This window comes from Lynx canadensis, chromosome E2, assembly GCF_007474595.2.
Source record: "Lynx canadensis isolate LIC74 chromosome E2, mLynCan4.pri.v2, whole genome shotgun sequence".
NCBI classification, from domain to species: domain Eukaryota; kingdom Metazoa; phylum Chordata; class Mammalia; order Carnivora; family Felidae; genus Lynx; species Lynx canadensis.
The window spans coordinates 20,116,068-20,134,502 of NC_044317.1; the positions used below are offsets into that span (position 1 = coordinate 20,116,068).

An 18,435-nucleotide genomic window follows, 5' to 3' on the forward strand; every position below is an offset into this window, starting at 1 on the left:
CGGTACTCATGAATGCTTCCGATGGTGCACCACACCTGAGCTCTGGCTGACTTGCTCCTTCACTAACTTAAAAGTTCATTCCCTCCGAGCATCTTTGGTCCTCTTCTCTTTCTCTGCGGCGTTTCCTTGTGTGATCACATCTCTGGGTTTCAAGGAAGACCTCCATGCGGCTGGTCCTGCCATCTCCATGGCGGGCCCTCACCTCTAGAACCAGGGGTCTCACAGTCCACCAAGCATCCTGACCTACACGTCCAGATGCACCTCGACTACAGTATGTTTGAAACGAAACTCTTTGAATTCTCTCATGAGGCTACTTTTGTTAGGGCATGAAGCATGGCTTTCACCTGGTTTCTGGGGCCAGGTCTATGACATGTATCTCCGTTTTACTACCAAATCCCTTCACCATGCCAGAGCTGTGTTACTGGCCCCACCGTGTCAGAGCAAGGCAGACGGTAGGCTGCCTCCGTGCAGAAATAGAGCTTCATGTGGGGTAGACAGAGCCTGTGGTGACTCCCATGGCCCCGAGGAGTTGGAGCTGCAGGCCACCGGGCAGGGAGAAGAGGTGGAGGGAGAGCTTGCAAACCAGCAAGCTCTGAACCTTGACTTCTTCACTGTATGTGTCCCCTCTCAGAGTGCAGAGTCTATGCAGACAAGGAAGTTTCCTTTGCTTCACTGCTTGTTCTGGGGCACCTGGAACAGTGCCTGATGAGGACACAGTAAGCATTTGCAGAATCAATGTATTGAATTGATAAAATATATCCCAAGCAGATTCAAATATAGAAGTGAATGCCCACAACTTGAACTTTTTGGATGGTTAATTTCTATTTAGTTGAAGGTTTTCTATTTGAGCCCTTTGATCCTGGAAAGTCACTGAAGTAAGTACCAGGAATGAAGGCGAGGCTCATGGCTTCTTCAACGAGGACGTTCCTGAACAGTCTCTGGCCAGATAATAATAGAAAACCCTCCAAATAATGCATGTTGAGTGTGAATACTAACTAGGCGGCCATCATCAGGAACTTTGTTTATAAATCTGAACTTTTTTTTTTTTTTTTTTTAATACAAAGAGAAGGTGAGAAAGCCTTGCAACCTGTAGAGACACAGGACCAGAGACTTACACAGCCACATGAGTCACTTGACATCCTGAAATCACTCCTGGCTTGTCTTCCCTTTCCAAAATTGCATTTGTGTCTGTTTTGGAGAAGACGGTTTTTGTGGGAAAAGTGTAAGTCCAGTGGCACATGAGATACCTCGATGTTGCTCATCCTTGCTGGTGGGGAGCAGTGTTGAGAACACAGGCAGCAGGAAAGGCATTCAATAGCCATGAGCAAGGAGCTGCTGTCCATCTCAGATAGAAATGAGCCCCCTTGGGTTTGGGGCTCTTCTAGAGCTTTCAGGGAATGCTGTCTTGTTCTTCCCACACAGGCCCCAGAGTCTCCATGGAACCAGCCTCACTTGGTGCTTTATAGTGTTCTCTGATGATTTTCCTTTACTTGTGAAAACACAGGGACTGGCTGAGGTTGCCTGGACCGCCCCCTGCCCCAGCCCCAGGCATGTTCTTAATAGAGGTTTCTAGGTCACCGTAAGCCCACAGTGACAAGTGACTGCAGAGTAGTTCTGATCTCCCTTCTGATCCTTCTTCACAGGGCAATTGGTAAAACCTTTAGGCAGTTATGGTTCTGGAGGAAAGCTCTTGTCTGGACTGCTCACGTCCTCTTCCTTGTTCAAGCCTCTTTTCATCCCATGATTCTCCTCTTCCCTACGTTCATGTTGGAACATCACTTTTCTTGTCTTGGCTAGATTTTCTGTTTGTGATTACACAAACAAAAGAAAAAAAAACCCACCAACAACCAAAACAAACAGAACGTCTATCTTTGCTGTGTCCAATAAACAATTTCAAGGCTATTAGTAGACACCTCAAAAGGCAGTGTTGTACCTACTTCCATGTTTATTTGCCTCACTGATGAATGGGAGTAACTGTCTTCCCACAGCCTTGCTGGCTTTGAATATTAGTATTTTTAATTAGTTTTTGCCAAATTAAAAGATAATCATTACTGGTTCTGTTCTGTTTCTTCTGTTGTCTGAAGGACTGACCAACTTTTTATATGTTGATTGGTGGTTTGCATTCCTGCCTTTGGGATTTTTCTTTAACCTCTTTGAATTGATGGCTTTTGTTTTCCTAGACGATTTCATAAGCCTGACTGGCCAACAGTCAGACTCGTGTTTGTGTATTTGTGCTGCATGGCAACTGCATACTGTTCTCTTCTCATTCAGCATGTACAGAATTCATCCCGCACTGAGAGCTCACCAGGAGTGTGCAGATGCGGTACCGTCTATTATTTCATTCATGCATATGCATGTATTCATATACACATATATCTACATGTATATATTCAATTTAAAGTGTGTGTCAAACTTTAATGGGGAAGATTAGGAGCTATAGCTTTAGCACGAGTATTCTCAAATTGAGCCAGTATGAGAGCTATTTTTACAGTTGCTTTATAAACCCCTGAAAATTAGCCTCCGGATCCAAGATAACAAAATGCACGGGTCTTTAGTGGTAGCCAGTGGTGTCCTTCTAATTGTGTGCTGGAAACCCTTCGGTATCTGTGCCCTCAGGCAGCCCACTCCCTGTCCGATGAAAGGGCAAGAACCAGGGCCGTGCTGTTTAACTGATGTGTTCTTGCCTGTTTGTTCCAAACCCACAAGGCTGTATTTCTGTCACTTCCGGAAGCGGTGGGTTTTCTCAGCTAAAAACCGAACACGTGACAGGCGCTCTTTTCTTACACGGACGTTTGCGTCTATTTCTGGGCAGGGCCGGGGACCCTGACGGAGCAGCCAGGGCTCCCAGCTACGGGCCTCCTGGAAGTGCTACCTGGGTTTCCTAGGAAGCCAGCGGAGCCAGCGGGCTTACGAGGTGCGTGACGTGTGGTGGTAACACTGCTGTGCATCTCCTGCCGCGGAGGAGGCGGGACATTGCGGGTGGAGGGAAGCGCAAGTCCCTTTTACAGTGAAGATGCCTTGTTCGCTGAGCCAAGTTTGTGAAGTGCTCACGGGGTTGGGGTTTAATGTTGGAATACGCCATGGATCTCCTCCTTCCGGCCGACCCTCTCGGCCACCCACTTCCGTCCACTCTCACCCTTCTGCTCGCTCTCTTGCTCTTCCTCTTCCTTCCCTCACTTGTTCTTCTCTCCTGCTGCTCCCTCTTTTGTCTCAGGAAGCAGTGGTGCTGGCTGCCACAGACCAAGCTTACGTGCCTCTGGCTGATGTCTGGCCTCAGGTCACACACGTCCGTCAGAAGCCCTGTCCCCATTATGGGTTTAGAATTTCTCTCTAGCCAGCACACTTGACTTTCACCGTCTGCTCTCTGTTCTACCTCTTTGGGCCTGTCCCTAACTTAATCCGCGGGCATGCCACCCCCCAAGCCCCTACATCCTAGGATTCTGGCATCCGCCCGCTGGTGAGGGACTTTGTCTCAAGCTGTCCTTCTAGGTGAGACACCTGTCGGTCCTCTCTCTGGCTAGCAGAGCTCGCTGTTGCTCTCTTGTGTTCTTTGCACACCAGATAAGCACACCAGCTTATTCACTGGTCCAGATGCTCAAACTCTTGGCTTCTGTCCTCTGGGACCCATGCCGGGTCGGCCACTCCCTTAGCTTTCCCTACAAGACAAGGAGGTTAGTAACCGTGTACCTTTAGAAGGAGGAAGGTGATATCCAGGTGGGGAACATTGACTGAACATACCTTCCTGGGTATTTACTACATGCCGGTGCTGGGCTAGGGGCCAGGGTGTCTCTCTGAACTGGTCAGACTGTGCCTGGAGTTGGGCTCGGCTCGAGGGCCTGAGCGGAGCGGCCCAGAGGGTGGCCACGTCATGGGAGACACTTGTAAGCAGAGGCAGGCAGCTGTTTCCCGTGGCTGTGTTCTAGATGACAGCGCAGGCCTGTTGAGCTGCACGTGCAGTCGGTGCTTGCTGGGCTGGGAAGCGAAAGAGCCATGTCATGAGGTAAACGGTGGAAGGACTGGTATCACTCAGCCTGTGAGAAAGAAGGGCTGAGGGCATGTTACATAGTACTGGAAGCACTGTCCTATCGATGTGTTTCCTGTGATCCCAAGGGCATGAGCTGGGATAAAGTGGAGGGGCAGCAACGGGGATGTAGATTTCAGTTCCGTATCAGGAAGCTACAGTTATTTGATGGGGAGATGGACCGAGTCTTGGGATGATGAACTCCTTGAGACTAGACATGTCCAAGTGAAAGATACCACGTGACTTCCTGACAGTGATATGCGGCAGAGAATTCTTTTGCAGCCAGAGTGATGCAATCATTACTAATTGGACACCTGTTGTATGCAGGGACTGTATCAGGCTCTGTGAATGGAGAGATGGTGAAGCCCTTCTAGAGCCCAAGAAGCTCTAGCAGGTTCCTTAGTCTGGGCATCACTGTTAAATAGAAAAGATATCCATGATGCCTGTTGTGTAGCTGGGGAAACTGAGGTCAGGAAGGTGAAGAGCCTTTCTCTGGGGACACCCGGCATTGAGTGCCCTTGGTGGCCAGGCCAATGCGAAGGGCTTACTTGCCTCTTCTCCTTCCGTCTACACATCATCCTGGGACGAGGATACAAGCATGAGGGCTTCCATCCAGTATCAACCCCACCCACCGGCCTCCTGATCTAGTCTCTTCCCGTTATCCCAGTTCACAGACACCAACTGCGGATGTGTGGGCGTCGAGTGCTGGAGACTCGGAAGCCCAGGACAGGGAGAAAACAAGAGATAAGGGGTAGGTGGAGGCTGATCGGGAAGGAAACAAACGCTTTCTGAGCCGCTGTAGGCCAGGCAGAGCTTTCTGCATGACATCGGATTCGGTATGGACAGGATCCGTGAGAGTGAGGTGTTTTCACTGCCGTTTTATAAACGTTAAGACTTTGGCTCAGAGAGGTTAAGTGACTGGGTTACTGTCACACAGGGAGCGAGAGCTGGGGCCTGGACACTTCTTCACCACCATTACCACAACCACTGCTGGTCTCACTGTTGCCACCAGTACGGGTGCTACTGCCATTACCACTGTTGTCCTGTTTGCTGCTGCAGTCGCTGCTGCAACTCTGCTAGGCTTACTGCCATGGTTACTAGGCCCACTGCTGTGATTACTGGTATTACCAGTGCCTCAGGCTATTTGCTTCTCCACCTTCCGGTGATAAAGTCTTCAGTTACTGGGTGTGTACTTGGTGTAAGATCCTGGACTAAGCCTCTTCCCTTCTATCTTGTTTACTTCTTCACAGCAATTCACTGATTGAAGATGGCCTTTACCTAAAAGCTAATGGTTTGCCCGGCGTTGTGGGCTAAATACAGGCATCCCTGATCCCCAAGAAAAGAACAGGAGGTGGAAACTGGTGAACTAGGAACTAGCTTCCGTGGGTCATAAAGCACACTCCTGTGTTTCTCTTAAGTTTGGGATTAAAAAAAAAAGTTCATCCTGTTTTTACTGGATTTTCCACTTAGATTGGTCTCTCCAGAATTCAAGTCAGGTAGGATCTCCAAAAAGAAGAAACAATGCTCCCATCAGGTAGCAGGACTTTGCTGATTTTTGTGTGCCCGCCCCCTAGGACAGATGCTGGGGATCCCCTCTCCCTAGTTCTCACGCTGGGAGGGAAATGCTGCGGCCCTCCTCCTACAGATCTGGAAGGATTCCTATAGGCTCCGGAGGCTTGGAGGTTTGTCTGAGGTCCTGCCTCTGCAGGAAGGGGGCTGGTGTGGGATGGGAACCGGGTCCTTCCAGATCTGCATCTCTGGCCCCTCCCATTCCCACATGGGGCTTCTGCCGCAGAATTAAAATGTAAATCAAAAGATAATTGGCTTTGTGTGCACAGTTTAGATAAGATTTACTTTTGAAGAATGACTTTGTGTTCTAACCCAGCAGGCCCAGCTCCGCGCACTTAATAACGGCCGGGGAGCGGGGCCATAAATATTGCAAACGATGCGGCTTGAACGAAACGCCCTATGAACCGTAATAAAACCCCCCGTGATTAATTCCCGAACGCGCTCTGTTCATATTAGACCTGCAGTGGCTTCCCTGATGAGATCAATACAGCGTGGCGGAGTGATCCTAATAGAAGTGTTATAATCTTTTAATCTTCGGGAAAATGCCAAGTTCTCGAATCAGTCACCAGGCCGCCTGCTTTATTTTCTTGGTGCAACCTTGAAGGCAGTTGTTTTCCCTGAAATGAAGATACATTAGAGTCTTTTCAAGGATTTATCAATAATAGGACTGGGTCCCTCTTTGCAGGGCCCACAGCTAAAAGGCACATTTGTATGCGGCGAGCCAGAACTGGCCGCCGTGACCTTTGCTGCCAACTGCTATTTTCCCAGCAGACAAATGCCTCTGGAGAGTGACTGGTGAGGACAGATATTCACGGGAGGGAGATGGAGAAGCGAGACGGGGAGAGGAATAACACCGCCAGCAAATAACCTAGGGAGGGTTTTAGGAAGCCAGGCATGTCCCCTGTTTAGGACTCCGGTGGCAGAAATGGCCTTCATGGCCCTGAGCAGGCAGCTGTCGCCTTCTCCGCAGGTCTCCCGAGACCAAGCACGGTGGAGCCGGCTGCGAGCCTCCGTGGAAAATGAAATGTCACTGCCCTGTAGGGAGTGTCCAGGCAAGAAGGAAGGAAGACAAGTATCCCTTAGGCTTGTGCCTCTGGGAGGTGCTGGACCTTCAGACCAAAGGGGACAGGGCGGCTTGAATGGGGGTTGATGTCATCGTGGTGACCGCTCCCCGGGGAGGTGGCCGTAAGTAGGTCACACCTGTCGTGGGTGAAAATGAACCGACGCATCAGTGACAATGCTGGGAAGGGTGTCAAGGGTATGGGCGCCACCCTTGCACGTGTCCTGCGTTCTGATGGAGGTGCTGCACAGGCCCCACAGATGGCCCCAAAGAAAGGCCGCAGAGCTGCTGGGAAGGAGGAGGAGTCCTCGCTATCTTTCTTCTTCCTCCCCTTAAAGAAGCATACACATCTCCTTGTCGCAGTCTTCGAGGAGCCTTGGGCATCACCCAGTCTCATCCTTATCTTGTGCAGAAAGGGACACCAAGGTCACAGTGATGAAATGACAGAGCAGTGGGGCTCACGGCTGGTCATCTAGAGGGCTGCATCTCCTGGGCTTTTGCTGAAGGCTCTACCTCAGCTTGTTCCAAGCTGTCACTAAGGGACCCGGGCTCCTTCTTTTGGGGGCTTCTGAGTCCAGCCAGCAGACAAGTGAAGAGGGGTGTGGAGGACCTTGTGGGGAAATATGAGGACCAAGCAGTATGTATGAGACCTATATGCGTCTTTCCCAATTTCATCGGACTGCGTTCTGGAGCCACATGTGCTGGGAAGTGTCATCCACCTGTGTGCCACAGAAGGAGGGGACATGGAGCTTGTAAACCACTAGCTTATCATGGCTGCAGCATCCTCATTTATTAAAATAGGTGTACAGACTAACCCCTTATTGGGGCACGGTGGGGACTATAAGGAAATGAAAGGTGTAAGAGCTTCTGACGAATAATGGGTGATAAATTAATGTCATTCCTACTCCTTTGGTTTTGCCAGTCCCTGCTCTCATGGACTGGAGACTTGAACCCAAGTCTGAGCCTCCCCTCCCCCCTAATTGCAAGGTGCTAGACTCCTGGTGGCTGGGCTGTGTCCTTTGGTGGGATAAAGATGAGATACTTTCTAAATTCTGACCTGGCATTGACGATGGCCTTGTCTCGTTTGCCCAGCTCACTGGACGCTGTCAGTGAGACTTTCCACCTGCCTGCTGGCCCTTCTCTCCTGTCCCTGCCTCCTTCCATTTACTTCCCTCGTTACCCTGAGGTGGGCCTGTGATTTGAGCCCAACACGTAATACATGGTTCCTTCGCTTCAGCTTTGCCACATCTGGTATATTTCAGGAGCACCCTTGAGCTGTCTGGTGTCCCATGCCCCTAAACAAAATTGATAGCATTGTGAGTGAAGTTGTATAGCTCTTGACTTACTTTAGTTATTACTTTGGGACCTTGGGCAAATGACCTTGCCTCTTTGAGCCTCACTTGAGCTATAGGAAGCCTATAAAAAGAATACCAACACACAGACTGTTAGGGAAAAGCAAAGTCATCGTTGAGTCATGCTTGTGAAATTGATGAGCACAAAGCCCAGTCAGAGCAGATTAGAGGGAGGGCTTGTCCCAGAAAGTGGCAGCACGTGCCGATGCCCCTCATGCAGATATCCCTCGTTTCCTCCACCTTGGAGGTCAGGGTGCTGTGTGAAGGAGACCACAGTGGCAGAATTGATAAGGTAGGATTAGGGAACCATGCCCATAGTCCAGTGTTCTCCAGAGTGGTGCTGAAGGATGCAAGATCCCAGCATCTTCTCCTACCTCTTCCCCCCGGATTCAGCTGGATCATTCACTCCTTCACCACTGTCCAGATTCTAGGGATGCCATAGAGGTCCTGGGCTGAGGATACCTGGGCTGAGCACAGAACTGAGGGGAGCTTTGAGCCTTCCAGGATGCTACTTCTCCAAACCAGTCCTCTGCACCCTACAGAGCTTTTAGCACCAGACAGATGGGCTCTGAATAAACTCATATGAGATAAAGGCAAGCAGGAGGGGGAGAACAGTGGTGGGGTAAAGAGAGAATGTAGATTCTTGCTTTATGATATCACTCCTTTTGTATCTTCAGCCACCTGTTCTTCCTTTATTGGTGTGCTTTAACTTTTATGGCACCATGAATTTAGGATGGCACTCTCAAAGGAGGCCAGAGCTGTGTGGACACAGGAATTCCAGCATGTTTCACATTCTCTGCCATTTAAGTGCTTGTCTACCTTGGTGTCTTGGCTCTGCTGTTCACCAGGCCAGTCATACCTTGCTCATCTACCCTCATTCTACCTTTTTCAAGGTCCTACAGAAATGTCACATTTCTCAGGAATCCTCTGATTGTCCTTGAGTCAGGGGAGACTGCTCCTTTCTTTAAACACAACGTATCTTCCTTTCGTCTACCTTGTGGCAGTTCTTAGATACTCTGGTAGATATGTTAACGCACATATTCTTAGTAATAATGAGAATTATAACGTCAATAGCAGCCACCTTTTACTGACTGATCTGTAGGTGCCAGGAAATTTATCGTTTGTAAATTTCGCGGTTTGTCACGGTTAATCCTCGTAATGACCTTTGGTGGAAGCACCATCACCACCACCATGTCACAGATGAGGAAACTGAGACCTGCAGAGGTTAAGAATTTGTTCAAAGCCCTCAAGCCAGTGATTAGTGGCTCCAAGATTTATTCCAAGCTCTTATGACCTCCAAGTCCATTGGCCACTACAATTTGCCTTCAGTTTTACTACAAAGTTAACTACTTTGGCCATTCCATGCAGGCAGAGCATACAGAACAGAGGTTGGGCTTTGGAGTAGGAAGGATCCAACTGGACCAGTGTCTTGATTTGAGGATCTTGGACAATCTAGGTGAACTCTGTTCCTCAATGTCTTCTATAAAATATAGAGAACTGTGTGTACCACAGGGTTGGATGTGGCGAGACTTACCTGAGCTCAGGCATGTAAGGCCACTGCAACAGTGTCACATGGGTAACAGTATTAGCTAGTATTTATCAAACATTTGCCCTGTGCCACATGCTTTTCTATGTGATTTATATGGATTAGCTCTCTTAATCCCTCACAAAACCCTGGTGACTGTGGTCAGGATACTAATATCAGATGAAGTATACTTTAACAACAAAAAACATGTTACTAAAATTAAAGAGGAACATTTTTTGATGAGAAAGTATCAATCCATCAGAAAGCCACAACTATAAACATGTATGCATCTAACAACAGAGCCCCAAAATACGTGAAGCAAAGGCTGAGAGAATTGAGGGGAGAAACAGACATTTCAAAAATGAAAGTTGTAGATGGCAATATTCCACTAAGGAAAAATCAGGACTATTCAAATTACTAAAATCAGAAATGAAAGAGGGGATATTACTACTGACCCTATAGAAATTTTTAAAAAATGTATCAAGGAATACTATGAACAACTCTATGCCAACAAAGCAGGAAACTGAAGATTTGAAAAATACTATATATAAATTAGATCTAACATTTATAGAACACTCCATCCAACCAACAGCAGAATAGTCTTCTCAAGAATGCATTGATATCCAGGATGTACCATATTATAAACCACAAATGATCTTCAGTAGTGTAAAAGGGATTAATATTGTACAAAGTATGGTCGTCTTTGGCCACAGTGAAATGAAACTGGAAGTTAATTAATAGAAAGCAATTTGGAAAAGTCACAAACATGTAGAAGTTAAACAACAGACTACTAAATAACCAATAGCTCAAAGAAGTCACAGGGGGAATTAGAAAATACTTTGAAATAAATGAAAACGAAGACACACCATACCAAAACTTATGCGAAACAGCTACATCAGTGCTTAGAGCAAAATTTATAGCTGTTAATGCCTATAATTTAAGGGAAAGATCTCAAATTAAAAATTTAACCTTCCATCTTAAAATACTGAAAATAGAAAAGGAAACTAAACTCAACACAAGCAGAAAGACAGGCTTCATAAGGATTAGAGTAGAAATTAATTGAACAGAGGGGCGCCTGGGTGGCGCAGTCGGTTGGGCGTCCGACTTCAGCCAGGTCACGATCTCGCGGTCTGTGAGTTCGAGCCCCGCATCAGGCTCTGGGCTGATGGCTCGGAGCCTGGAGCCTGTTTCCGATTCTGTGTCTCCCTCTCTCTCTGCCCCTCCCCCATTCATGCTCTGTCTCTCTCTGTCCCAAAAATAAATAAAAACGTTGAGAAAAAAAAAAAAAAAAAAAAAAAAAAAAAAAAAAAAGAAATTAATTGAACAGAGAATAGAAAAAACAGTTGAGAAAATCAGTGAAACCAAACATTGGCTTTTCAAAAAGATCAACAAAATTGACAAGTTGATTTAACTAGGCTATCTAAGAAAAAACTACTGAAAATACTAAAATAAAAAATGAATGAAGGGATATTACTACTGACCTTATGGAAATATAAAAATAAAGTATAAGGCAATACTATGAACAATTGCATGCCAATAAATTAGATTTACTTAGATTAAAAGGAAAATTCTTATAGAGACACAAACTACTGAAACTGACTCAAGAAGAAATAGAAAGGTCTGAATTGACCTTTAAGAGATAAAGAGATTTAATTAGTAATCAAAAACTTTCCCAAAAAGAAAAAGCTCAGCATTAGATGGTAAATCCTTCACTGGTAAATTCTATCAGACATTTATAGATGATTAATACCAGTTATTCACAAAATTTTTCAAATATTAGAAGAGGGAACACTTTCCAATTCATTCTGGGGGCCAGTATTACCTGGATAGTGAAACTAAGCAAAGATATTACAGGAAAAGAAAACTATAAACTAATATCCTTTATGAGTATAGATGCAAAAATCTTTATCAAAATAGTATCATAACAAATCTAACAATATAAAAAGGATTATACACTATGACCAAGTTGGATTTCTCCCAGGAATGCAAGGTTGCTTTAACATCCAAAGTCAATTACCTTAATACGCCAGATCAGTAGAATAAGGAACAAAAACCAAACAATCATCTTAAAGGATGCAGAAAAAAGCATTTGATGAAATTCAACACCCTTTCATGATAAAAATACTCAACAAACTAGGAATAGAAGGGAACCTATTCAACCTAATAAAGGGCATTTATAAAAAACCCACAGCTAACATTATACCTAGTGGTAAAAGACTTAATGCTTGCCCACAAGAGCAGAAATAAGACAAGGATGTCTGCTCTTACCACTGTAACATTGTGCTTAAGCAACAGAGCCCATTTAATATAACATCAAAAAGAATAAAATAGTAATAGATTGAACAAAAGAAATGCAAGACTAGTGAAAACTGGAAAACACTGTGGGAAGAAATTACAGACCTAAATAAATGGAAAGACCTCCTGTGTTCAAAGATCAGAAGGCCTATTATTTTTAAGGCGGCAATACTACTCAAAGTAATCTACAGATTCAGTGCACTTTCTATCAAAATCCCAGCTGACTCCTCTGCAGAAAGTGGCAAATTGATCTAAAGTTCATATGGAAATTCAAGACATACAGAGTAGCCAAAAGGATCTTAAAAAAAAAAAAAACAAAAAGAAAAGTTAAAAGGACTTGTACTTCCTGAGTTCAAATCTTACTACAAAGCTATGGTAATTAAGACCCTGCGGAACTAGCGTTAAGAGTGGACATATAGATCAATGGTATAAGAATTAAAATTACAGAAATTGAATTGAAATTCTCACATTTTGGTCACTTGATATTTAAAAAGGATTCCAAGACCGTTCTGTGAGGGAAAGAATAGTCTTTTCAACAAATGGTTCAGGGAAAACTGGACATCCACATGCAAAAGAATGAAGGTGGACACCGCTAGTTTACATATCATATACACAAATGAGCTCCGATTAAGTATGCAAATGTAGGGGCACCTGGGTGGCTCGGTTGGTTAAAGGTCTGGCTTCAGCTCAGGTCATGATCTCATGGTTTGTGAGTTCAGGCCCTGCACCGGGCTCTTTGCTGACAGCTCAGAGCCTACAACCTGCTTCGGATTCTGTGTCTCTATCTCTCTCTGTCCCTTCCCCACTTGTACTCTCTCTCTCTCTCTCTCTCTCTCTCTCAAAAAATAAATAAACATTTAGCAAATTTGTAAAAAGTATGGAAATGTAAGAATAAAAACTAAAATTCTGTGGTGAATACATAGGTACAAATCTTTGTGACCTTGGATTCAGCAATGGCTTCTTAGATATGACACATAAAATACAAGCAACAAAAGAAAAAATATGTGTATGAACTGACATCAAAACAAAAAAGGACTTTATTTGGAATATATAAAATATATTGCAACTCAATAATAAAAAGGCAAACCAATTGAAAATGAGTAAAGGATCTGAATAGAGATTCTCCAAAGAAGGTCTATGTATGGCCAAAAAGTATATGAAAAAAATACCAAATATCCATTAACTAATGAACGTATAAACAAAATGTGACATATCTATTTAACGGAATATATTTGGTAATAAAAGGGAATGAAGTACTAATGCGTGATTCAACATGGGTGAAAGAAGCCTGTCACAAAGAACAATGTGTGTGTGTGTGTGTGTGTGTGTGTGTGTGTGTGTAACATGATTCCACTGATAAGAAATGTCCAGATTAGGGAAATCTATGGTGAAAAAAGTAGATTAATGGTTGCTTAGGACTGGGGGGGATGAGAGGGGGTTGAGTTTCTTTTGGGGGAAATGAAAATACTCTAAAATTGATTGTGGAATGGATGCCCGATATGTTCAAAGCCATTGAACTGTACATTTTAAATAGATGGATTGTAGGGCATCTGAATTACGTCTCAAAAAAGCTGCTAAAGTTCCCTATTAATTTGCCTATTTTGTGGAGGAGAAAACTAAGGTTCCAGAAAGACCAAGAAACCTGTTCATGGTCATGTAGCACTGGTAAGTAGTGGAGCCAGTATCTGTGCAGCATCAGACAGTATTACCCCGAGAAGCCACAGTTCTTGTCGTTGCTGTAAATTCATAGAAATTATTGAGCACCTACTCTGTGAATGCGTGCTTAGACTTCATCTACGAGGTTCTGGTTCAACATAGCAGGAGTGGCGTCTAGGTATCCACTTCTATCTACCATCTCCTTGCTAGGTGATGCTCGTTCAGCCAGGATGTAGGAACAGTGGTTGTGGCAGGTGTTTAATAAGTGTGTGTTCGTTAAAGGGTAAACAATGCACAGTTTAGGGTTCTTCTGGGACTCGTGGTAAATCTTAAAGACCGTGCTTTGATCATTAACCATCCTGGCCAGCAAAACTTGAGTCTTTGCTGGCAGGCTGAGCTGATGTGTCACGGTAGAGAAAGTCTGCTCATGAGCCACGAGCAAGGGACCACATTCCCAGGCCCAGCTTTTTTGATTGCTGTTTGTTTTCCCTTTAGGAAGCCACACCCAGATAGAAGTACCAGTATTAGCTGGTGCTCAGTGGTGAGAGGTATTGATGAAAGTGTTTCAGTGGCAGCTGAATTATTTACAAGAGTCCGCCTTACCCTAACACCCAGCATTAATCAGAGATTGGCCAGAAAATACTCCTTCACATGCCCTGTACCCTGTGATCCTTATTAAGAAAAAAACAAACTCTGGAGTAGGACTTGCATTACCTAATAGCTGTGATGCTATTAAATTACTACTGTAAAACGCAGACCCAAAGCCCCTCAGGGTTTCTCGGATTCAGTAAGTGGTCTAGATTAATGGTGTCAGGATGGGATGGGGTTGGAGACACAGGCTGTGGAGTCAGAGGGATAGGTGCACATTTTGTCTTGAGCATTTAAGAAGTGGTGTGACTACTGGAGAGTCATTAATCCTGAGTTTCAATCACCCTGCTGTCATGAGGGGTATAATAAGAACACCCCTGTCCGTTATTTTGAGAGTATATGAAATAATGAATGGTAAGTCCCCAAGATCAGTGGACCCCACATTTGAAAAATGAAAGCTGTCTTTATGGGGATGACGATAAAACCTTCTGCAGGTCACTGTCACCAATGATGGCCAATGTCTCTCATCAGTGATCTTGGGCTTCCGAGGGCTTTTCCGAGGGCTGCACACATTTCTTCCCTCATGGGAAGCAGTAGTATTCTCATTTGTTAGAGAAGGCACATGGAACTCAAAGAGATCAGATCCCTTCTCCAGGCTCCCACAGTGGATCAGTTGTTAGAACATGGTTGTTCTGACCCTTTCTTCCCTCTTTCCACCTCTACCAGAAAGGGGAAAGGCATCATGAGGGGAGAACAGCTTGGTGTTGGTCAAGGACTTAATTAGCCAGCCTTCCATCCCCGTGAACCATTCTGCTTCCCAGGGCCCTCCATTTGCTGGGTGAGACTTCCCGTCTGAGGGTGAGCCGAGAGGCATCTTGGACGAGTTGCTGGGTAATGGAATTCATAATTCCTTGTGGCTTACTGTGTGGGTGGATGATCCTCCATTAGTCAATGTCGTCCCTTCTAGCAGGAAGAAGGTGAGCTGGAAACACCAGTGCCAGTGCTGCTCTGGATGCCAGCTTTGTGTACAGCATGGCAGCCTTGGTTTCCTTCTGGTTTACTGCCCAGCTCTTGCAGGCCAGGGGCCTGAGTTCTTCACTCCCGTCACCGTGAAGCTCCTGCTGCACTTACTGGTTCGTGTCCCGATTTTTGAACGAGAACAGCTTTTACTCCTGGCCCTGCGATTCAGACTTGGACAGCAGGGCTGTTCCCTGGAAATACCAAATCATCATTACTCATTTTTGCAAAGAATGAAATGTAGCTTCAAGAAGTAACTTGTGCAAGGTCACACAGTTAGTGAGAGGCAGGACTTGGGCACAGTCTGTACCTCTAGCCCCCGTGCCACGTGGCCTTTGGGAGGAGGCATAACAGGGGCTTGTTTGACAAATGTCCAGCACTTCTCCCCTCTGGACTAGCTCTCAGCTCCTCCTGACAATGTAGGGGTGGGTGATTGGATGCACAGAGAGAGCCAGAGACTCTTTCCCATGTATACTCTGGGTCCTTGGGCTTGAAGCCAGAAGTGTGGGTTTCTGCAAGGCACAGAGGAGAAGGGCCGTCTAGGCAGAGGGAACAGCTCAGTTTGTTCTTGCTGTTCCAGCGGGATTTCCCCAGCCAGCCAGCAAACTGGTGCCCACTCTGCATGGTCATCCTGGGGGTCAGACCTCAGAGATGAGCAGAGCCCAGTCCCTGTTCCGGAAGATCTCAGATCTCAGACTTAGCAAGTCCTGACTCTCCTTTTCTCACAGTCCCTGCCTTTATTGTTGCCTTGGACTATCAGCCCTATGAACCTCAGCTCCTGGAATCTTTCCAGCTCCTAATGGACCTACGAAGATCTTGTGCTGAGGGTCAAGGGAGAGTCTTGACTCTCCCAGTTGGCAGGAATGCAGAAGAGAAGGGGCAGATGGGCCCTGGAAGACATCATGGAGAAGGTGGCGAACGTGAAACGCCCTATAGGGCTATAAGTAGGATGTGATTCTGACTGATGGCTGCCTGTGGACCTGATGAGCGGCAGTTTCTGGACTACGCCAGGGCAGAAAAATCCTTAATGAGTATTAGTAAAATGAACAAATTGGATAGAGAGAATGTCAAGGAAAGAGGAGAAGACTTTGTGAATGAGTGAAAAATCTCAAGAGTGACAGTGAGACTCAGCGTTAGCTGGGCACTTAACTACTGTTATTTCATTTAACCTTCATGTTAACCGTGTGTTGGTTTGTTAGCTGAAGAAAGTAAAGCCAGAGAGGCTAAGACTTCTTCAAGGTCACGCAGCCCTGACATGAGAGAACCAGGATTCAGTCCTTCTATCCAGCACCATCGCCTGTGTTCTTTAGAGATACAAGTTTTCTTCCCTGTCCACTGTGACTCAGGGGAAAAGTCAGTTTTCAGTAGTTGTGGCTGTTTGCTGAAAGGAGCAATTCCTTTTTCTCCATCTCCAATTTTCCTCCAACTAATTGCAAATTAGTGGTAATCTTCAATTGAAAAGAGGGATCCTGCATGCCATCCATTTGTGCTTACCCAGCAAGGCCCTGGGCCTGGGACAGCTCTGTCACCATGGCAACGCTGCATCAAGGCCTTCCCTGGATCCCAGGCAGCAGCTGCTCTGGACTCTGGAGGTGGGGCTGCTTACCCTCTGGGTTAGCCTATTTCTTTGCTTGACGATTCCCAGCACAGGCCCAGAATTTCAGTGCATAACAAGACTATCCTTTTCCTACTGGTCACTTAGATCCCCTCTATGTTGAGGAGTTTAGAATTAATAGTAATAATTAAAAGAAGGAAAGAAGAAAAAGGCCTGAACACATATGTCAACTGCAGACTGGAGACAAATGGCCTTTTCTCCCCTCACACACGGGGAAATCATTATCCTTTTCAATTCTGTTTTTGTGGTTGGTACAAGAGGCTCCCCTGCTCCAGACCCTGTGGGTGCAGGAAGTCCTGCCTTCAGCAGAACACGGAAGGCCTGGGCCATGGAAGACGTGCGGTGGAAGAATATCCACTGGTCCCACTGCGGCCCCGAGGCGTATCCCTAGCAGGGGGCCCCCGGACCCAGAAGAAGGAAGATCTTGGCAGAGTACTGTTCTCTGTATTGTGTGTGTGTTCTCGATCCATAACAAGCATTTGCCCATTACGTGGTACCACGCTGGGAGGATAGAACAATGGAGTCCTAGCCCCCCCCCCCCCCATAAGTAGCTGTTGGGTCTTGAGGGAGAGCAGGCGCCAGCGGGGTGCCGTAAACGCTGTGAACACAGGGGTAGGAGCAGAGTCAGCAGCACTGGGCATGTTTGTAGACATCGGGACATGAGCTGGGTCTTGAGAGGAATTAGCAAACTGCTAGAAAGATGACGTAGGAAGAAATGTCCTAGGCAGAGGGAGGTGCAGATGTGGAAGCGTGAATGGAGGGGAGACAGGGCTTCATGCACGTTGCCAACTCCCAGGGGCAAGTGGTGCTAGGACACAGGTGGCTGGGGGTCTGGTTTGGAGGGTAGAGAATAATACAGATCAAATCATTTTTTTCAAATTACAATGAGAATACATTGAACGTTCAAGATCCTGGGCTTGGCAAAGAATGGGGGTCAGGCCTCTGTGAGACCTTTTCATTGCTCAAATAACGATGGAGTACACGAACTGATTTCCACATCACCTTATCCCAATGTGGCCAAGGCACCCACCCAGGAGGCAGGACTTCTTGGTTCCTGGGCTGCACCCTGCCTCGGCTCCCGGAGAGATGGGGCAGCAGCTAACAGGTGGAGATATTTGCAGGGAGTCCACGTGCTGGGCCTCTTTCATGGGGGCTAAGAAAGCATTTGTACTTATCGGTGTCTCCCTTCACCTTCTGCCGATGTGATGTGCATGGAGCCTGGACCACGGAGCAGAAGGTGGGGTGCTGACAAGGTAGCATGAGCGACGGAGGGCCCCCAAGGCTCAGATCAGGCCCACAGGAGGGACAGGCAGTGGGGCTGAGTAGCTGTGACTCCAGGTCTGTGACTCAGGTAGCCCCTCCTGTGCCCCCAGCATGGCCTCCGACCCTCCCATCTCCTGCTCTGCCCCACCCTTCTCAGCTCTGTGTCCTTTACAAACTTAGTACCAATTGAGGATAAACTTCACACTCACTGAAATGCAATGCTGTTATTTTTGACAACTGTATCACCACGTAGCCCAAACCCCAATAAGATATACGTTTCTCTCCATCCCTTTCCATTCAGTCCATGTTCCCCACTGGCTCCCACTGTTCTGATGATGTTTGCTCTGCTTGTGAACCTCTTATAATTGAGTCACCCACTATGTCTCTTTGGGGTCTCACCCTTTGGTTTTGTTACCGTCTCCTATCCTTTGTTCCCCCTTTGCCCTGGAGGAAGCAGGGAGGCCCCCCAGGATT

General features: G+C 46.4%; 1 long non-coding RNA gene across 2 annotated transcripts in view; it reads left to right on the forward strand.

Annotated features, from left to right (window-relative positions):
- Positions 1-2,818: 2,818 nt before the first annotated feature.
- Positions 2,819-18,435, forward strand: part of LOC115503390 — a 386,748-nt gene continuing 371,131 nt past the window's right edge. For both annotated transcript variants that reach the window (XR_003965361.1, XR_003965362.1), the window contains exon 1: positions 2,819-2,914. This is a non-coding gene — a long non-coding RNA (uncharacterized LOC115503390). The remainder of the gene's footprint in view (positions 2,915-18,435) is intronic.